Consider the following 22,776-nt stretch of genomic DNA (forward strand, 5'->3'; position numbering starts at 1 on the left):
CTGGTCCCATCACCTCCTGGCAAATAGAAGGGGAAGAAATAGAGGCAGTGAGAGATTTTACTTTCTTGGGCTCCATGATCACTGCAGATGGTGACAGCAGCCACGAAATTAAAAGAAGCCTGCTTCTTGGGAGAAAAGCAATGACAAACCTAGGCAGCATCTTAAAAAGCAGAGACATCACCTTGCCAACGAAGTCCGTATAGTTAAAGCCATGGTTTTCCCAGTAGTGATGTATGGAAGTGAGAGCTGGACGATAAAGAAGGCTGATCACCCAAGAATGGATGCTTTTGAATTATGGTGCTGGAGGAGACTCTTGAGAGTCCCACGGACTGCAAGAAGATCAAACCTATCCATTCTGAAGGAATTCAGCCCTGAGTGCTCACTGGAAGGACAGATCCTGAAGCTGAGGCTCCAATACTTTGGCCACCTCATGAGAAGAGAAGACTCCCTGTAAAAGACCCTGATGTTGGGAAAGATTGAGGGCATAAGGAGAAGGGGACGACAGAGGACGAGATGGTTGGACAGTGTTCTCGAAGCTACCAGCATGAATTTGACCAAGCTGCGGGAGGGAGTGGAGGACAGGAGTGCCTGGCGTGCTCTGGTCCAGGGGGTCACGAAGAGTCAGACACGACTAAACAACAAGTAAAATACTGCACCTCCCTGGGAAGGAGAGGACCTGAATGTGTGTTCTTGGGGACAATGTTTGTCTTGGCATCTCTCTGTCTCGAGAGACAATGGAGGGCGCCTCTGGGGTGAAGTCAAACTGCTGTGGCTGCAGAGACCAGGAATTGCATTCCAGGATGGAATCAGAAGCTGGGATGGCTTTTGTAATTCTAGGACTGTCCCTGGAAAATTGGGACAATTGGAGGGTGTGTAACAGACCTGAACTTCATACTGCCCTCCCCGCCATTCCCATTTATTCACTGGTTCCTCTCGGCTTGTACCCTTTGAAGTTCAAGTCCCTTTCAGTCCAACCACATCAGAATTTCCCCTGGCAATGCACTCTGTGCTGAGCAAAACACAATGGTATTTAACTTTTAAAATAATACCCGTGCCAGTATTACGAAGTGCAAGCCAGAGGCCATCCCGAAACCAGAGTTCAATTTGGTAGAAACTCCTTTATCTGGCTACGTCTGATTTTTATTCCCAGAATATACCAAGGTCTAACCGTAATGAGACCACTCGCTCTCGTTTTCTTTCAATTGCACCCCTTGTGCTTTCCACTACCCACTTTTCTGCGGATTTAATTTCTGTTTAAAAAATTAGTTTCCATCTCAACCGCCAAGGTATACAAAATATGAGCTCAGCTCCCAACCAGGATCGAGCTGGAAAGGAGATCGTCTGTTTTGTTGTTCTTCGCAGGCACCCTTTAAAAAGAAAGAGGTGTTGCCGTGTAAGGGCCAGGAACACATTTGCCAACCATCAGTAAATTTACCGACACTGGCAATAGTGCCTTTAAAAAATTGCTGTCCTTGAAACCAATAACTTAAATTACCGGTGGATTTATTTTTTTTTTAATGGGGGGAAAAACACCCACAGTGTATGAAATTAGCAAATATGATATTAGAAAAATGTCATAATTTTAGAAAATGTCTTCAAAATTGTAATAGGAAGAAGATAATAATGTTGTAGAGAAGCTTTCAGAATTGGGATGGATTGTCCTGAGGCCAGAATAAATATTATATTCCTTCTGATCCCCGTCCCAGCTGTAAAGTGCGGAATTACTTACCGCATAGGTCACCACAAACCCCCTATTTATTTATTTTTCATAATTAAAGCCCACCTTTCTTTTTCTTGAAAGAAAAACTCAACTCAAGAAGTATAAGATGAAATTGGCACCATTAGCACAATAAAAAGGGATTCAACGTCTTCCCTGTACAAAACTTCACTGCATTAAGGTAGCACTCCACACAATCATGGTACATGTTCTATCCAGGACACTGTTTTAAGGAACATCCCCATTGTCATGGACTGGTTGGATGCAGAGGGATGGTGGGAAGAACAAACTGGGGAACCACCAAGAGAAGAAGACTCAAAGCCCCGTGGAGTGGTGGTGGGACAATGACAAGGGGTCAGAGGGAGAGGACTGGGAAGAGGAAGTTGCAGGGCTTAGTGAGCTGGAAGAGTGTGTGGCAGAAAGAAATTCAGAATCAGGCAGAAGCTGAAGCAGAAGATTAGGAGGATGGAGGCCAAGAGGCAGAGATGAGTCAGGCTGATGGAGAATCAGGGGTGTCTCCCCCTACTGCTGTGACAAACTCCCCTCTGCTGCTGCCTCCCAGAACCAGAAGAGGGCTGAAATGGGTGGAGCAGCGACAGGCTGCATGCAGGTACAGTCTCCAATTGCTTGAGAAAAGCTCAGGAGAGGAGGGGACTTGGATGGCTGTGGGGAGGTGGGACTTTCAGTCTTGGCAACTGATTCATGAAGAAGAGTTTGGATTTGATATCCCGCTTTATCACTACTCTAAGGAGTCTCAAAGCGGCTAACATTCTCCTTTCCCTTCCTCCCCCACAACAAACACTCTGTGAGGTGAGTGGGGCTGAGAGACTTCAGAGAAGTGTGACTGGCCCAAGGTCACCCAGAAGCTGCAGGTGGAGGAGCGGGGAAGCGAACCCGGTTCACCAGATTACGAGTCCACCGCTCTGAACCACTACACCACACTGGCTCTCCAGTGAGGTAAGACTTACTGGGGATGTGCTACTGTGCTAAAATAGGGTAGGCCAGGCACTCAGCAAAATCTGTGAAAATCGTGCTTTTGCTAATAAAAGGTTAGCGCCAACTGCCAACTCGCTCTGTGACACTCAAGCAGAACCTGTTGTAATCTGAATCACCTGGATGCAGATATATGCATATGGAATGTAAATTGAGCAGATCATGTATAGAATAACATTGTTCACCAGGTTTAATGGAGAATGTGCACATAATCCTTCCATGAAGAGGGAATACTGAACACTTCCCAGTCAATATACACAATCTCTTGGGAAATGTACATAACTTGGCTGTGTTTCGTACAGTCTCGGGCCACTATGCATAATCTCCAACAGGCTTTGGGGAAAGCGTATATCTTGATGGCATTTTATACATTATATGGGCAAGATGCACATTCCCCAAGAGATATGCCCCTTTTTTCTGTTTCTTGCTCAGTAATATGCAAGAAACTTCTGTGCCAGGGGAGCCAACTTGGGCCCCAGGTTATGAGTGCCCAGTGTGCATGCCGTCATGGCGCCTCATTATGACATGACGTCATGACATAACACACGCGCCCCAATCTCAGAACCTGACTTGCAGAGGCACCAGAAGTCAGGTTCCATGACCTCACAAGAACTCAGAAAACATCTCTGAGGTCTTGCAAGGCCTCAGATATGCTTTCGAGGTCTCTCGAGGTCTTGGACAGGATCTCTGAGGTCTCATGAGGCCTTCAACGTGACTTCCGGTGCTTCGCAAAGCACTGGAAGTTGCATCAGGGGCCCTGCGGTGTGGGTGCTGAGCACCCACAACAAAAATTTTGTGGGTGCTCAGGCACCCAGAGCCCCCTATAGCTGGCGCCCCTGATCTGTGCTGCTTCTGACCTATCTTCCCACTGACCTCAGTCAGGCAAGCAGCAGGAAGAAGGAGGACTCTAGATAAATAATAATAATGAATGAATAAGTAATCTTTATTAAATTTGTACCCTGTCCATCTCATCCCACTGCTAACTGGTTTTGGACCATCTGCTGGTGGAGTTGCACCAGTGGTGCTGGTATACTGGCATGGGGTTGCACTAGAGAACGTGCAAAGTTGTTGAGCTGTTAGAGGCATCTCTGGAGATACATCCACTTTGGCCATATCCTTAAAGCCACTGCCCCTGGTGTAACTGGAGTGCAGGATTGTGCATTGTCTGTGATTCCTCAGACTTTTAAAGAAGAACAATCTGAGTGAGAGACTGCTGGTGTCCTTCTACCGAGGCTCCATAGAGAGCATTCTCACATACTGTATTTGTGCCTGGTTCTCCAGCTGTACAGCTAGGAAGAGGAAGGTGCTCCAGAAGGTCATAACCACAGCCCAAAGGATTATTGGTCATCCCCTCCCATCTTTGGAAGAACTGTACGGTTCCCGTTGTCTTAGGAAAGCAAACAATATCCTGCAGGATGCATCTCACCCGGGACACAGTCTGTTTGTACTACTGCCTTCTGGCAGGAGATACAGAAACATCAAGTCAAGGACAAATAGACTGAAAAATAGTTTCTATCCAAGAGCTGTGGCCTTCTTAAATGCAGTAACTCGATAGTGTGACCTGGGAGTTTGATGGGTGTGGGTGTGGGTGTGGCTGGAATGTGGTTTGTTTGGTTGTTGTTGTTGTTTTGCTTTTGTTGTTTTTAAGGGATGGCATCCAATTTCATTGCACTTGTGCAATGTTGCACTTGTGTAATGACAATAAAGAATCTATCTATCTAAAGAATCTATCTATCTATCTATCTATCTATCCCTAGGTTGCTTGCAATCCTTTAAAATACTTAAGGTAAAAGTAAAGGGACCCCTGACCATTAGGTCCAGTCATGACTGACTCTGGGGTTGCGGCGCTCATCTCGCTTTATTGGCCGAGGGAGCCGGCATACAGCTTCCGGGTCATGTGGCCAGCATGACTAAGCCGCTTCTGGCGAACCAGAGCAGTGCACGGAAATGCAGTTTACCTTCCCACCAGAGTGGTACCTATTTATCTACTCACACTTTGATGTGCTTTCAAACTGCTAGGTGGGCAGGAGCAGGGACCGAGCAACGGGATCTCACCCCGTCGCGGGGATTTGAACCGCCGACCTTCTGATCGGCAAGGCCTAGGCTCTGTGGTTTAACCCACAGCACCACCCGCGTCCCTTTTAAAACACTTACCATTGGACTAACCCTGTTGAGTCCAGGGATCATGCTGGAGAGAACAGTTTAAAGAGTTTAATCCCTGAGGTGTGATCATGTTGAACTCCTATGCACACTGAGGTCCAAAAACACTTCGTAAGGACTCTTTGGTAGGCAATTTACAGCTAATTTAATTATCACTTTTATATTAAATAGATGCAACAGCTAGGTATACCACAATCTTCTAGTTCTGGACCCTATTTGTTTTTTTCAAAGGCCATCCTAATGCCGTTAGCAGATGGATGCACATTATTGCAGTAGAGGGAACTGGAAACTCTCCATATACCCAGCTATAAATATTTTCCTGACATTTATTATCCTCACTTGAGTTCAGGTGCTAAAATACTTGGACTGAAAACATGACTGTAGCAGAAAAAAAGTAGATATTGTTCCTAATAATTTATCAGGCGAGGATGGAGATCAAACGCAGCGGGGAGGCGGACTCCCTCCGTTTACAGAGGTTACTGAAACCTTGAATCAAATTAGCCAAAATTTAGGCCTGCTTCTTGATTCCAAGACCCAAAACCACACAGAGCTGCTCAGATAATACAGCAGATCGCATCTCAGGAGCTGTAAAAAACGGTTCTGCTTTAAAAGCCTCCAGTATAAACTTGCATTTGTGGTCACGTAACCCAGTACTGCCAGCTGCACAGGATTGTAAACTCACCGTTCTGTGCCTCTGGGTTCTGATTGCCCTGAGGGAAGTATAGGGATTATGTTAACCAGGAGATAATAGCCCTTATAAAATCCCTCCAATAAAATAAACTCAAGGTGTATGTGTCACAGTGGATTACGAGACTTGTCTTTCCAATTTAAAAAAAGATATTTTCAGTCTACTGAAAGTGGAAGGTTTGAGCTTCATAACAATATGTCAAGGGTTCTCATCGCCTCCAGATCACAAGTGCTAGAAACAATTCTTTTGCACAAGCTATGAATCTCCTGTCGTGTAAAAATTCACCGTCCTCTGTTATATTTCTTATTGGTTGTGGGAGTCGTATGACGTAGATAGGAACTGCTGTCACTGGAAAGCTTAGAGGACACATCAACTAGGAAGCTAGGGAAGATTTTTACTGGATCTCTCCAAACTGGGTGAATGGGCCGTCAAATGACAAATGCAGTTCAATCTAAGTGAAAAACAGGAGCACGAATAACCTTTTTTGGGCTGTTGCCCCCCCCCCCCCCGCCCAGCTAGTCAACTTTTAAAGGTGGACGGCGCTGTGGGTTAAACCACAGAGCCTAGGACTTGCCGATCAGAAGGTTGGCGGTTCAAATCCCCACGACAGGGTGAGCTCCCGTTGTCCGGTCCCAGCTTCTGCCAACCTAGCAGTTGGAAAGCATGTCAAAGTGCAAGTAGATAAATAGGTACCGCTGTGGCGGGAAGGTAAACGGTGTTTCCGTGTGCTGCTCTGGTTCACCAGAAGCGGCTTAGTCATGCTGGCCACATGACCCGGAAGCTGTACGCTGGCTCCCTCGGCCAGTAAAGCGAGATGAGCGCCGCAACCCCAGAGTCGGTCACGACTGGACCTAATGGTCATTGGTCCCTTTACCTTTTAAACAGCCCATCTGCCACTCACCTGATGTCATTATGATGTCAGAAGACTGACAGGTCCTGCCCACTTGAGAAACACTGCACAAGTGACTTTGACAAGTGTCCAACATCCGACTGGCTGTCAGTTGTTGAGAAAGCGCTTTGCAAGACCTGTCCTCAGCCTCTGGTGTCCTGACTCATGGTGGAGTGAAGAATGGGAACACTTAACAATGTTTCTGCCAAAGGCTTTAATTTGGACATCAGATTACAAGGCACGTGGTCAACTGGGTCAAGCAGGTAGACCAGAGATTGGAAGACATGGCTAAGACATTGTTACAACAAGGAACATGCCCCCCTGCACCTTCCTTTCGATGTGTGGGGTGGGCAAGCAGTCTGTCGAATAGGCTGGCTTTACAGGAGATTGGACAGAATCAGAACTGGCTCAGCATCAGACTTGCTTCCAGATTTACAAGAAGGAAGGGGCTCCTTGCTGACAGCGCAACCAATCGTCTGCTTGATGTGGCAGCAAGACTTTAAAACGTGGCTGATGGGAGTTGTATCTCAAAACACCAGGAGGGCACCAAGTTGGTGACCTTGCCCAACCCCCTGCTCCATCCATGCAGGATCTGAAAGGCAGGATCTGCACCAACCAATGGCATTGTTACACTCACTGTAGCTTTATCCATCCTGTCTATGCAATGATACCACAACCAGGCAGTTGAAAAAGCTGAAGAAAATTATTAGACCCAAGGCCTGGCTTTTTCTGGTGCCTGCCTGGGCTTACCAGTTACCAAGGGAAAGGAAAGTGAATAAAAGCTAAAGTAACTACATTGGTCTGTGCAGTTTGGTAAAGGTAAAGGTACCCCTGACCGTTAGGTCCAGTTGCGGATGACTCTGTGGTTGCGGCGCTCATCTCGCTTTATTGGCCGAGGGAGCCAGCGTACAGCTTCTGGGTCGTGTGGCCAGCATGATTAAGCCACTTCTGGCGAACCAGAGCAGCACACGGAAACGCCGTTTACCTTCCCGCCGCAGCGGTACCTATTTATCTACTTGCACTCTGACGTGCTTTCGAACTGCTAGGTTGGCAGGAGCAGGGACCGAGCAACAGGACTCACCCCATCGTGGGGATTCGAACCGCCGACCTTCTGATCGGCAAGCCCAAGAGGCTCAGTGGTTTAGACCACAGCACTACCTGTGTCCCTGTGCAGTTTGGAAACACCTCCAATTCCACTATGCCAACAAGAAATGCATAATATCACAAGATAATCTGTCTATTTCAGGGGTCAGCAAGGTTTATCTTGCCTGGGCTGGATCGATCCCGCAGAGATCCCTCTGTGGGCCAGATTGCGTGCACGTGTGAGTGTGCCCGCCTGTGATTTTTGGCATCTGCGTCTGCGCAGACACGATTTTCAGCACCGTGGGAGCAAGCCCCCACGCCACGCTGTGCCAGTTTAGCGCAGCATGCAAGAAGGCGGCTCGGTTCGGGGGTGGCTCGTGGGACAGTCAAACAACCTCCATGTGCTGCTTCCAGCCCATGGGCCTTAAGTTGCTGACCCCTGGTTTATATGTTGTTGTTTAATTCATTTTCTTCCTCACCATAAGATTCCAAGGTAAAAGGTAAAGGGACCCCTGACCATTAGGTCCAGTTGTGGCCGACTCTGGGGTTGCGGAACTCATCTCACTTTACTGGCCAAGGGATCCAGCGTACAGCTTCCGGGTCATGTGGCCACCATGACTAAGCTGCTTCTGGTGAACCAGAGCAGCACACGGAAATGCTGTTTACCTTCCCGCCGGAGCGGTACCTATTTATCTACTTGCACTTTGAGGTGCTTTCGAACTGCTAGGTGGGCAGAAGCTGGGACCGAGCAATGGGAGCTCACCCCGTCGTGGGGATTCAGACCGCCGACCTTCTGATCGGCAAGTCCTAGGCTCTGTGGTTTAACCCACAGCGCCACCCGCGTCCCTCCAAGATTCCAGGGTAGGTTACAACAATTAAAAAATTCAGTATTGAAACCAGTTTAAAACAAATCACAGTTATATGAATAGGATGGGTCCTAAAAATATGGATCTAGCCTTTCGTCCTTTCTTTGTTCTAGCTCCAAACATAGCTGGAGAAGCCCTTTCTGTTTATCTTAGCACCCCTGACCAGCCTCGGCTCATTTTGTTCATCATCATTATTTTTTATTCCTCACTGTTCAGGAGTATAGCCTGCAGATGAACTGTCAAGAACTAGCCTGGGTTGTACAGAAGCCAAATGACATGCAGGCTGTGAGGTACAGCAAGGTGCTGATTCTTCATTTGGAGGGCGGGGGACTGCCAAGAATTAGCATTCCTGTACATTGACACATAATGAAACATATAATAGCGTAACCTTGAAAGTCCCCCAATGAATAAACTGTACAGGAAGCGCAAGAACAGCATCTCCATCTCACATTGGGAAGGGATTGGAAGTCGCCTTTTAAAACATTATGCTTTCACCATGGGAAATATTTCAAAGGGTCAGGCCTCCTGAGTATCAGCAGTATATGTGGCATGTAAAGGGGGGGGGAGGAACTACCCCTACAGACCTATTTATTAGCAGGGCATCAATTAAAGGAGATTTTAGCAAGTTCAGCAGCAGCTTGGAAAAGTAGCCCTCTTGCTGTGCCAATGACTTTTCTGGCTTTTTCTAAGTCCATATCCTGCAAACATTTATTCTACATTGTATGAACAATCCTGTTCTCCACAGCGCATGCTACTAAAATGAGGTCCTTTACTGCCTCACTGTCCTTTTCTTCTGTAATGTCTCACACCTCTCTATCTCTTGAACTACTTCCCTGGAAATGCTTTGCTGGTGTGGGCAGAAGAAGCACCATCCAAAAACTGAGAGGGTGCAGCAGGAAATGAACCAATGGGAGAACCCGCTGCCTTTCACCTGGGAAAAACAGGAGGGAAGCAGGGGTCTAATCATGACTGTTTGAATCCATGACTGTTTGAAGTCAAATCATACTGCTTTGGATGTATGGAGTGAAAGTGACCTAAGTGCTTTATTTGAGAGGTTTGGAGAAAAATAACAGCCTACCCCTGCCCTGCCCCAGTACCAGTCAGCACCCCTATAAAATTAATGTTATCTCCATCTGTAGCCTTATTAGACTTTACCGATTGGTGGGGTCTGCATTGCTCCCGGGCGGGAGGAAGGAAGTCAAATGACACCGAGGTTGATTCAGAGAAAGAGTTTATTCTGCTCTCCGGATAGCAGAAGGCACTTGCGTGGTCAGTTCACAGCAAGTCCAAAGAAATGAGAAATTCCATGCAGTATATATATCCTCCAGGCACCCTCTCCCGCTTTCCTCAGGAATCCAACCACGTCAGCTTATACATGTAAGTTGACATCCATGACCATAAACAGATATTCCTGTTCCGGTACTCTTGACCATAAAAGGTTGTTCCTGTTCCTGTTCCTGTTCCTATACTCTTATCTTGGGGCAGGAAGGTCACCAACTCTAAGAGCACTCCTGGCGCCATTCCCGGGTCTCTTGTCAGACCTGATAAGGTCTGTGCGTCAGTGTGTAAGATAAGACCCAGATGTGCCATCCCTACTCCACTCGGAACTGGCAAGGCCATCCATTGCCATCACGGGCTGATAAAGGAGAGGGCTTTGAGCACTTGTTTATACAGCTGGGTTTCTGTTTATACACTGACTCAAGTGCTCAAGTTAATGCATTTTAGAAATGCTCCCTTGGAGAAGGAAAAATGAGGATTTTGGGTCCCGTTTCAGACTGACTGCACAGAAACCCATTCCTTCACATCATCATCACCACCACTCATTTCCCATCGGTTTCTCCTCAAAATCAAGTCAACTTCTGGGACGAACTCTCCCCCACCAAAAACCTTTTTCTATATTGTTACATGCCTCACCAATCTCCAAGCAATGCGAGATTCCACGGGTACCAGGCACGCTTACCAGGCCATGTGCTTCCTTTTGGACAATGTGGCACAGCAGAGACTGTGGTGTCTTTATGATATATGGTTTATTTACACATTTATACAACCTAAGTATAGACAGAGTTCCCAGCAATATACTCCATGAGGGCCTGTCGCTTTGTATTATTTGTTTCGTTTCGTTTCTGAATCACTTCCTATGAAATCTCCCTCAGAATGCTATTTTCCTCGTGGGAGAAAACAGATGCGCTATTAGCAAAAAAAAAAAAAAAAAAGGTAATGCTATTCTAGGCTGCATCAACAGAAGTATAGTGTCGAGATCAAGGGAAATAATAGTAACACTTTATTCTGCCTTGGTCAGACCACACCTGGAATACTGTGTCCCGTTCTGGCCACCACAGTTTAAGAAGGATATTGACAAACTGGAACATGTGCAGAAGAGGACAGCCAAGATGTTCAAGGGTCTGGAAACCAAGCCTTATGAGGAGCGGTTGAAGGAGCTGGGTATGTTTAGCCTGGAGAAAAGAGATTGAGTGGAGACTGGCTAACCATCTTCAAATATCCCAATGGCTGTCACACAGAGGAGGGAACAAGCTTGTTTTCTCCTGCTCTGGAGGGTAGGACTCAAACCAATGGCTTTGAGTTACAAGAAAGGAGATTCTGACTAAACATCAGAAAGAACTTCCTACAGTGGAACTGTCTCCCTCAGGAGCTTGTGGATTCTCCTTCCTTGGAGGTTTTTAAGCAGATGTTGGTTGGCCATCTGTCATGGATGCTTTAGCTGAGATTCCTGCATTGCAAAGGCTTTCACTAGGTGTTGCTTAGGGTCCCTTTCAACTCTACAATTCTCTGATTCTATGACACTAACCCTGAAACAAGATGCATGTTTCAATGGGCGATTACCATCTCATCGAGTCTTCAGCCGGCTCTGGAATTGTCGTAAACCGTGACATTATCTTCGAAAAGCTAAAGGACTAGACCAGGAATAGTGGAGTGAGAACTGAAGTGAAACAGTACAGGTGAGGAGTCCGTCAAATCGGATTACGATCCTAGACACAAACTAGTGTGCTGCCCTTCTCCTTCTCAGTTCAATGGTGCTTGTACAGGAAAACTTACTTCATGGTCCATGTTTGCCTTACAGCAACTTACAGCATTACCAACTATCTAGAAGGTGCTTTCAGGTGACATGCTGATGGGAGGACAAGTCAAACACTTTAGAGACATTAGGTGAACAGATTTGCAGCATGATAGTGTGCAGAAATGAAGATGAGTGTGATGGCTCTCTGAAGCACACTGAAATTCAGCTGTCTTTGCACCACTTCAGTTAAGATGCAGCCTGCCATCGTGTCAAGTATAGAGAGCATCAACAAAGTAACTTGACAGGCAACAGGTGTGGGGCGATAGCTTTAGCCTCTCTCCAAATACTCCCGGCAAAGACATTGTTTTTTTGCTTTGTAGGGGAGGCTCACAGGCATGCTCAGATGCATAATTTCTTGATACGAAGAAGGAATTTGCTGTTTGCCCTGGGTCCCCCTCTTAACAAAGTTAGGCTTGCATGTTCTCTTCCACCTGAGTTTTGTCAAAATTCTTCTAGTACTTGCAAAATCCCATGAGATTTTTTTTTTTAAGGATTTGCAAAGAGTGCTTGAGAAACCAGATAATTTTTATTTATTTTTAGGAAGATGTTTCCAGTGTTGTTGTTTTTGGTGAGTTTGCTGCCCTGGGAAGAAGGGCAGGCTATTATTATAATTATTGCTACTTAAACACTTCAAGGCCCTCTTAATATTCCTACTGCCTGAGTTAATGCGTGCTTGCTCAGAAGCGTGTTCCTCTGAGCTGAAGAGAGCTTACTCTCAACTGAGGAATGAGAAGGCGGCTTCAACTGTTGCCTTGCCTTTGTTTCTATATTCAGTGACCGTAGAATCTACTTCGGCAAGATCAAGGAACTCTCATTCACAGATAGTATATGGCTCAAGTTCTGCACCTGGGACCATAGCATACAACGTTTAGATGGTTTAAGTTTTAAACTATATCGCTGCACCCAGCTGAAAACATTTAGGGAATCTAAGTGCTCTTGGGAAGGCCTCCTTAAGAACAATCACATCATCCTGATAACTGAACATGTGGCACACAGCAAATCTGCCAAAAACGGAGTCCATTAACCTTTGAAAAGTACTAAGGGAATATAAAAAAGCTAAAAGCTTCATGCTGGATTCAAAATACCTTTTTCTTAAAATGAGGAAGTCAGTGTCCATTGGCTCAGTCTCCTTTCCCCAGAAGCTATATGGAAAACTTAAGGCCAACCTAATGTCTCAAGTTTGGCTTTATTGTGAAATAAAATTAGGTATGTTTTTGTAGGCATAGAGATTTGGTTTCTTCTCACCTGACCTCACACATTTTTATTCAAAAGTAAGTACGTCTGCATGGGACGCGGGTGGCGCTGTGGGTTAAACCACAGAGCCTAGGACTTGCCGATCGGAAGGTCGGCGGTTCGAATCCCCGTGACACGGTGAGCTCCCGTTGCTCGGTCCCTGCTCCTGCCCACCTAGCAGTTCGTAAGCACGTCAAAGTGCAAGTAGATAAATAGGTACCACTCCAGTGGGAAGGTAAACGGCATTTCCATGCGCTGCTCTGGTTCGCCAGAAGCGGCTTAGTCATGCTGGCCACATGACCCGGAAGCTGTACACCAGCTCCCTCGGCCAACAAAGCGAGATGAGCGCCGCAACCCCAGAGTTGGTCACGACTGGACCTAATGGTCAGGGGTCCCTTTACCTTTACCTTTAAGTACGCCTGCACAACTCCCGTTGAAAACAGGGTCATCCTCACATACCTAGGCTATGCTAGCGATCAATTTATCAACTGATTGTTTCCATACTGAGTTCCAGCCTGCTGTTCTTCTATGCAGCCCTGTGATCAGCCTTCCTTGTTGGGCGAGGCAACTACATTTCTAGATGGGTTTTTTTTGGGGGGGGGTGCATAGCACTAGACAATCCCCCTGCAATTGTGGAGAGGATGTGAGGGCCAGGCCACTTTTCCTCCATGCAGAGAGCATCTTAACATACAGTACATATTGGGTTATGCAAATGTCAAGTTAACAACAGCAACAAATAGAGTGAATACCAGGAATTAAAACATATTTTTTAATCTTGTATCAGAACATGACAAACACAAGAGATCACATTACAATGCAATCACGGTAAAGAATTTGGGGAGAGAGGCGTTGAGAATAATTTGCATAACTTTATTGTTGAAGTCAATGTGATTGAGTTGGGGAAATCAGAAATTCGACCTGAGTTACAGCTTGGCCAGCCAGTTAACCATAGTGTGCCGGAACAGTGTTTCTGTTCCTCTAGGGCTATTTTCGTTCTTTGCCATCAACTACTCAAGAAAAAGAAGGGAAAATAGCCTATGGTTGTGAGTGTAGTGAATGCTTTAAAAGAATAAAGAGAAACTTAGGATAGGTTTTTTTTTAGATCACTTTAAGTTATCTTTTTATTTCACCCTTTAGCAATAAGCTTCCAATGATGCTCTATTTAGCACAATATCTCCAGAATAAACAAACTCTTCCCACTGCAGGCAAACTAGCAAACTTTTCCATCAGGTCCAGAAGTTGTTGTTGGACTCCAACTCCCATCAGCCCCAGCAAGCATGACCAATGATGAGAGATGGTGGATGCTGTAGTCCAGCAACATCTGTTGGGGCATAGGCTGCCCACTCCACTTTTACATAACCTTGATTTTCACTCTTTCACAATGGGCAATAAGACGTTTATGAATTGTTAGCATCAAATGCACGATTTTTGCATGTTTGCTAAGGACAGCTATTTCAAATTTCAGAAGCTTGTGCTTATTTACAACAGAAAATAATGAAAACAATATGTTTTTAGTACACCTGTGGAGTTAGTCCTCACAAATAAGCCAGGGAGATAATCATTCAAGGCTTTGTTGACAAATAAAATAGATATAAAAAGAGAATTCATGGAGGCAAAGATCCAAGTTTGCGGCAAGTATTATTTGGTGAGAGATCACCAGCAGAGATTTAAAATCACAAAATATGCAGCAAAGTAGCATAGAAATATAGACTGTAATATCTTTAAAATATGCCTTTGTGAGTTCCAAAACTTCCCTCTTTCCCCAGCATAGGAAAAGGCCACGTTAGGTAAGTTAAAATTGGTTTACTTACAAACTCATCAAAGGTCAGGTTCATGTGCTTCAGAACACAGACAGTAAAACTTGGCTTAGTTATTGCAGTGGTGAAAGTTCCTACACTATTGGTATAGGAACTCAAACATGGCTTGTAAGAACCATGCAGTCTGAGCTTCAGACCACGACACACATTGAGCTTCTTAGGTATACTGGAAGTGGAACAAATGTTCGATTACCCAGTTCCTCCCAAAGTGAGCTAAGCCTGGCAGGACAGCTTACTTTATGGTCTTAACCGTTTCATGCATTAATTAAATCTAATGACTTAAGTATGTTGGATAAATGAGGCTGGCTATCCCACAAGCTTCTCCTTTAATCAAATAGAAAAGGTGGTTTTTCAAAAAAAGGGATAATGAACTTACAGCTCTTTACCTGTACACCTGCACTTTTAGAATTGGATTCCAGGACGTTATTCAAAAGAACAATTTTTGGATCCATGTTTATTCTGCAGATGCAAGAATGAAAAACTACAAGGCATTATGGTCAACCCAAATCTACAGTCAGAATACAGGCTCATTCCCCCCGTTGACTAGCCAATCCATAATACCTACTGCGATTTCAAGAAAGTAATATAGTAACCTGTCTCGTTCCGGGGGAAAGACGACCCTGCTGCCTCCTTTTATATTCTCTTGATTATAACATTTTCTTCTTTTTTCATCTGGCTTTTCATCAGGAGACTTAAGTGTTTTTCTTTCTGTGCACACAACTGTACAGGTTTTTCATTCATTATCTACATTAGGCCCAGCAAACAGAGAGCCCATCTGCGATCCTTCCTTTCACCTCCCCTAGGAACCTCTTAGGAGAAGATTTTTCTAATTTGGAACAGATTCTCCTTCAAACGGACTCTCCTTCAATTGCTCTTACCAGCATCTTGCAACATGCTGGAACAGATGTCATCTTATACATATGCCATTTGAGAAACAAATGAGGAACCAAGCAAATACTAGCAGCACCCAAGGGTGCAGCCACTAAAATTAAATGGCAGTGAGGCAGGCAGGTTGAATGATATTTTAATCAAAGGGGAAAGGAAGACATTTCCACCAAGTTGTCTTACTTTTGTCTTCTCCCCTAAATCTCTTGCCTTCCTTCTCCATTTTGTTTCTGTGGTGTATGGCTCAGTTCATTGGTAAACCTGGTATGGAATTATCCACACACACCCCAAGCCATCTGAAGGCAGCCCCATATAAGGACGTTTTTAAATGTTTAATGTTTTATTGTGTTTTTATATATGTTGGAAGCCGCCCAGAGTGGTTGGGGCAACCCAGTCAGATGGACGGGGTATAAATAATGAAATTATTATTATGAAACAGGAAGTTCCTATTTTCGTTGGATAAATGTTGGAGGGCTCACAAAGAACAGGAAACGATGCCTTATGAGGAACGGCTAAGGGAGCTGGGCATGTTTAGCCTGGAGAAGAGGAGGCTAAGGGGTGATATGATAGCCATGTTCAAATATATAAAAGGATGTCACATAGAGGAGGGAGAAAGGTTGTTTTCTGCTGCTCCAGAGAAGTGGACACGGAGCAAAGGATCCAAACTACAAGAAAGAAGATTCCACCTAAACATTAGGAAGAACTTCCTGACAGTAAGAGCTGTTCGACAGTGGAATTTGCTGCCAAGGAGTGTGGTGGAGTCTCCTTCTTTGGAGGTCTTTAAGCAGAGGCTTGACAACCATATGTCAGGAGTGCTCTGATGGTGTTTCCTGCTTGGCAGGGGGTTGGACTCAATGGCCCTTGTGGTCTCTTCCAACTCTATGATTCTATGATTCTATGATAACATTATTCTTTACAAAATGTTCCTTGAACATAGAAAACTGGTGTGTCAGGGAGAAGAGTCATAATAGAATCCAATTCCATGACATGATCAAATTCTATATGGAAAGGAAATTCTTTTTCACCCATTTGACTTGCTCGTATGTCTGTAATATGTTCAGTGACTCCAAACCTTACTGTGTGTAGGCCCATTAGCATCACTGTAAGTAAGATACATGATTGTCACAGAGTAAAAGCCACCGTAAGTCAAGATCAAAGACACTCAAATTCTAAACACCATTGTGTATCATATACAGTGGTACCTCTAGTTAAGAACTTAATTCGTTCTGGAGGTCCATTCTTAAACTGAAACTGTTCTTAACCTGAGGTGCCACTTTAGCTAATGGGGCCTCCCGCTGCTGCCGCGCTGCCACTGCACGATTTCTGTTCTCATCCTGAAACAAAGTTCTCAACCCAAGGTAATATTTCTGGGTTAGCAGAGTCTGTAACCTGAAGTGTCTGTAACCTGAAGCATCTGTAACCCGAGGTACCACTGTATTGGACATCAAAAATACTTTAACAGAATCACCTACAGCTTTAAAACACTGTCAGTATCACCTATTAAAATAAATTGCCTTGTTGTTGTTGTTTAGTCATTTAGTTGTGTCCGACTCTTCGTGACCCCCTGGACCAGAGCACGCCAGGCACTCCTGTCTTCCACTGCCTCCCACAGTTTGGTCAAACTCATGCTGGTAGCTTCGAGAACACTGTCCAACCATCTCGTCCTCTGTCGTCCCCTTCTCCTTGCGCCCTTCATCTTTCCCAACATCAGGGTCTTTTCCAGGGAGTCTTCTCTTCTCATGAGGTGGCCAAAGTCTTGGAGCCTCAGCTTCAGGATCTGTCCTTCCAGGGAGCACTCAGGGCCGATTTCCTTCAGAATGGATAGGTTTGATCTTCTCGCAGTTCATGGGACTCCTCCAGCACCATAATTCAAAAAAAATTGCCTTGTGTTGTCCAGTACAGGAATCAAGTATCCAGATACTGGTCAGAAAACATTTGATAAAAATTTGTAAAGAATAATTTTGGAGACCAGATTTATTTCAGCTCTTGGTTATCTTCAGGCCAGGATCTAATTAAAAATTTCCCCTCCCTTTCCCCTCCTTTTTTGGTGCAGAGATCATTGAAATGACAAGCGCTCTGGTGCTTTCGCCTCATTCCAAACAACCCACAACTTTCTCTTCTTTTCTAGGCAGCAATACAGTTAGGGAATTTGAAACTTAATGATCCCTACCACAGACCCTCTCTCCTTAGAGAGGAATATATGCTACTTGACTTGCTTCAAGATGTAGCAAGCCAGCCGTGCTACTTTGGGGAGCCCTCCTGCTCCTTTTGCTTCCTGGGCCTATCAACATTTATCCCAAAAGTCCTGCCCTGATGCCACTTAACTGTGCTGCCCACAACAACTATGCTACACATGCCAGTGTGTGAAATCTTGGTGCACCACATAAAGAAGAAGAAGAAGAAGAAGAAGAAGAAGAAGAAGAAGAAGAAGAAGAAGGGGAGGAGTTTGGATTTGATATCCCGCTTTATCACTACCCGAAGGAGTCTCAAAGCAGCTAACATTCTCCTTTCCCTTCCTCCCTCACAACAAACACTCTGTGAGGTGAGTGGGGCTGAGAGACTTCAGAGAAGTGTGACTGGCCCAAGGTCACCCAGCAGCTGCAGGTGGAGGAGCGGGGAAGCGAACCCGGTTCACCAGATTACGAGACTACCACTCTTAACCACTACACCACACTGACTGAATGAAACAGTCTCAGATTGAAATGGTAGCTTTCTGATTTAGAGGCTGTACTGGTCCCTTTGTCAACCTCCCCTATAAAGCTATCTGAGGCCTGCTGCCATCACCACACCTGGGGCAATGAATTCAGTAAGTTGGTTATGCATTGTATCAATAATAACTTGTCGTCCATCTGTCCTGAATGTAAAGCATCAGTTTCATTTGGTAAGTCCACATTCCAGTGCTCAGAGAGAACAAGAAAACACTTCTTTCTATCCCATGTCCAAATTAAAAAATTCTGCACTGACCCCTTCAGACTCATCAAGGCAATCCATGTTTTCCATATTGCTAAAGACACAACCCTCAGACCTGTAGGTGATTTTCTTTGTATATTTTCGCAGTGTTATTGTCTCTGCGGCTATCACAGTCTTTTATACTCTATTTAAAATGGTTCCAGTAATCTTTCATGCGCTGCATTACCTACAAGCCATAACTCAGCCAGTGATTTCCAGCTGTCCATTCACATCAGACGTGTTTTGTGCATGGCACACATCTGGAACAGGGCGTCCATGTTTTTCTTTTTACAGAAATAATGGGGCCATGTGTTCAGCAACAAAGTTCTCCAGCATTAGATTAATGGGCATCTCTAATTAGGGTTGAATCAACTAAGTTCCTAAACTAGAAAGAAATGCTTTTGGAAAGACAGAGTCATAACCTGCAGCACTCCTCCAGAGAACTACATCTCCCATAGACCTCTGGGCTTTTGCATCCCAGCATGCTGCTATCTGGTGTGCCAGGGTGATGTGTCCCTACATGCAACCACTGTTGTTACAACCCTACTTGAAAGGTAAATAGAGAGAAAGAGGAGAAGTTTTGGGGGGTTTGTTGCAGGAAGGAAGCTATTTTGTGGGACCACAAGGGCTGGTAGGGATGGGGTGGGGTTCAAGCTTTTTGCCTGGCTCACAAATATAATATGAGATTTCCCTGATTTGTCACGGGATCTAGGATTATCTTCAAGTGCCTATGAGTTAAGTTTGAGGGAGCTCAACTATCTCTAGTCATTGGTAAACAAGGTACTAGCAGCTACATTCTTTTATATTTAATACTTCCAAATCAATAGTGGGCATTCAATAATACCCTAGACCTAGACTGAACATACTGGTATTACATTGTTTGCATTGATCTTCTAGACATGAATGTTCCCCATGTTCAAGCCAGCAGCATTTTAGTTTTACTTGCTGGAAAGGAAGGCTTCCCTCAAAGAGTTGAAATGACTTAAAGGGGGAATGTACCTATGTGGCTGCGAGCATCACTTATGAATAATGGTCCCAGTACCACTTAATTTTGATGTTCCCTTCATTCTTTACCCTGATCCTGGATTTTCTTTAAGGTGCCTGCTGGATTTTATGTAAGGATTTTAGGGGTGATTTCAGAATCCTGCTGAGATCCATCTGTAGCAGGTACTCCTAAGGTCAAGCAACACAGGTTACAGCACCACGGAAAGCTCCAAGTGAGAAACTTGAACCAACAAAGCTTGCACACGAACTGTGGCTTTTTGAGTCCCTCCATTTATCCCTCCCAAAGTCTATCTGTGCGTATGAAGAGTGTTAACCCCTGAAGTGACAACCCTCTCCACACCCACCTGCTTCACTACCTGGGAAAAAGAGGCATGATTTTTTCATCTTTTTAAAATTTTGATTGCTTCACAGTTTTCACTAGCTTTTAATGTCTTTCTTTCTTTCTTTCTTTCTTCCTTCCTTCCTTCCTTCCTTCCTTCCTTCCCTCCCTCCCTCCCTCCCGTCCTCCCTCCCTCCCTCCTTATTTCCTTCCTTCCTTCCTTCCTTCCTTCCTTCCTTCCTTCCTTCCTTCCACTCCCCCCTTTGTGATCTGCCTTAATGACATGCAGTCTGATTCTAAGGTCCCAGTGTATTCCTACTTCTTGAGGCTTATTCTTACATAAGCACATGTAGGATTGTAACTTCAGAATGGAAAATCAGAATATAAATATTTGGAACGAATGAATATGTCACTGAGAGGTTAATCTTCCACTTCACCTTCCCTTGTTTTGCTCTCATGACTTCACCTGCTTGGAAGTGGGACCAGTAGCCATGTAATGATCTGGTTTGTACATTCCACCATCTCATAATACGGAGAAATTCCCAGCATATACAGACTCCATGGACAATGTCTCATCTCTCTCGTATCCAGCTACCTATCAATGCTGGTTCTCCAGAAGATGGTCAACAGCTGTGTACATCACCAAGCAGCAGTAAGGGTTTTCTACCTAATAAACCTAGCACTTGCATAGGTCTCCCCAGTGGAAGCTAACAACGCATATCTGGCATGCAAATGGTCCCAGGTGGAAGTCAGTAATAGAGGTGGTGGTGAAACTGTTGGGATACTGCCAGGGAGACAAAGGCCATCATGCCCCCACGCCGTCTCCGTTGTGATCCATCGACCTCTGGTAGTAACGCAGTGTCAGGGAACTGCCATCGGAAAGGCAGGTGGTGGAGGGGCTCTCGGAAGCTAGGAGAGACTCAGCAGCGGAGGAAGGTACCAGCAGGGGGAGAGAGGGAGATCAGAGAGAAAGTGAGTCGAAGGGATGGCTCAGGGAGTCTTCCAGCGAAAACAGTGGAGAAGTCTCAGGACCTCCTATAGGTACACCCACTCCTCGCCGGAAACTGTCGCGCCGAGAATCCAGAAGACGCGTTTCCGTTAAGGAGCTTTTATGCTGGAGTAGATTCCGTAAACGCCCACTGTCGGATTCTGCCAGCGATTAAGGGAGTCATGTTTAAGGGCTCCGCTAAGGACAGAGTTTGAGAACCATGCCCAAACTCTGAGGGACTAAGCTTTTACGCACAAGCAGCTCATCATCCCATCACACGCAGTATCAGTCAATTAGCGACACAAGCCTCAGAAATAACGTGCCACATTCCAAGGCTGGTGCACGCTCTTTCAGAAGAGTTCGCACAGCGAAAGATGCACTCAGAAGAGCATTATTTACAACTTTATTCAGCGTTGGTCAGAACAAAGAGAAAACATGACTGCCTGCTTCGATGTCTCAGGCACAGACAGAAGAAACAAAAGTTATATACAAAACATAAACTTCCTGTGAACAGGAAATACGCAGGCTGTGACACAACAACCTGCTCCCTTCTTAAGGTGGAACGGAAATATCCTAACAGAAACCACTGCCTTAGACCTTTGAAACTCACCATCACCAGTGTGGGCAATGCTAGACTAGGTGGAACAACATTCTGAATCAGTTTCAAGGCAGCTTCATATGTTTGGGGGAAGTCTCCAAGATAGAGGAGGCCTTATAACCTAGTCACACCCCACCACCACCACAACGTAGAAAAACAGTGCAGAAACTGAAGCAGGCTAAATATCTTAAACTTGTGATGGGGATGTTATGTTCAGCCAAGTTCACAATGCAGACAGGTTGTTTTACAAGCTAGCCCTCAAAGGCAAGCTAGCCAGACTGAGCCACCAAGATAGCTTCCTTCATATATAGGGATACTTTTTTTAAAAAAATATTTATTGAAAGACAAAAACTTGATGGTGTGTGTATATATAACTTTTGATCTTGCAATAAAGAATATTTTAAAAATAAATAAATACCCAGATGTATGAAGGAAGCTAGAAAGAGAGAGAGAGAGTGCAGAGGGTAAAAAAAAGACCTAAAGGGGGGGGGGAGAAAATAATAATAATAATAATAATAAAATAATAATTTATTATTTATGCCTGGCCCATCTGGCTGGGTTTCCCCAGCCACTCTGGGCGGCTTCCAACAAAACACTAAAATACAGTAACCTATTAAACATTAAAAGCTTCCCTAAACAGGGCTGCCTTCAGATGTCTTCTAAAAGTTTGGTAGTTATTTTTCTCCTTGACATCTGGTGGAAGGGCGTTCCACAGGGCGGATGCCACTACTGAGAAGGCCCTCTGCCTGGTTCCCTGTAGCTTGGCTTCTCGCAGCGAGGGAACCGCCAGAAGGCCCTCGGTGCTGGACCTCAGAAAATAAATAAATAACACCCATATTCAATACAAAACAAAAACCAGCTTATAAACATTAAAGGATTGTTATTGTAGTTAACCTACATTTAACCTGATACAATGTTTATAAAAAATGAATTCCAAATATTGCTCAGTTTATCTCAGTACTTTAGCACTACTCAAACTGATTACAAGACAATACTCATTGCAAACCCAGATGATACTTAAAGATGCTCTCTGTATGTACCAAGGTGCCTCTCATCTTACTGTGCTCTGCTGTCCCTTCATCTTTTGGGGAGGGGAGGCGGAAGTCGCCCAAGTCGCTCCTACAATATGAGAAATTGAGGTTAAAATATTGGACAAGCTTAAAATCAGGCTGAATGGAGAGCCATGTGCGAAAGTAATATCTGAAGTCCCTTCACACAAAATGGACGTAGTAACCAAAAGGGAAGGGCAATGGGATTCAGAACACTCCCTGGCTAAATAGCTTTCATCAGATAATTATGAAAAACAAGCATGGCACATGTGTGAATAGTTTTGAGGCTACCAAAGGATTCCAGAAGTTACAGAATCAGCAAAAAACACACCCCACCATAGTTTAATGATGCTAAATTATGTTTTCCATGTCGTTATTGCAACTGATTGCACAATTTCTATTCGGAAAGCCTATTTACAGGGGATGAGAGCATGACCTTGACCAAAGAGAGGGCGTCTCGG

The 22,776-nt window shown here is 44.8% G+C and overlaps 1 long non-coding RNA gene across 1 annotated transcript in view; it reads right to left on the reverse strand.

Annotated features, from left to right (window-relative positions):
* The window catches only part of LOC309332582, an 88,664-nt gene extending 72,376 nt beyond the window's left edge, over positions 1-16,288 (reverse strand). Inside the window, exon 1 of the long non-coding RNA XR_014152203.1 lies at positions 15,906-16,288. This is a non-coding gene — a long non-coding RNA (uncharacterized lncRNA). The remainder of the gene's footprint in view (positions 1-15,905) is intronic.
* Between the last annotated feature and the right edge of the window lie 6,488 nt (positions 16,289-22,776).

Source organism: Podarcis erhardii, assembly GCF_964252035.2.
Source record: "Podarcis erhardii genome assembly, chromosome: 17".
Classification (NCBI taxonomy): Eukaryota; Metazoa; Chordata; class Lepidosauria; order Squamata; family Lacertidae; genus Podarcis; species Podarcis erhardii.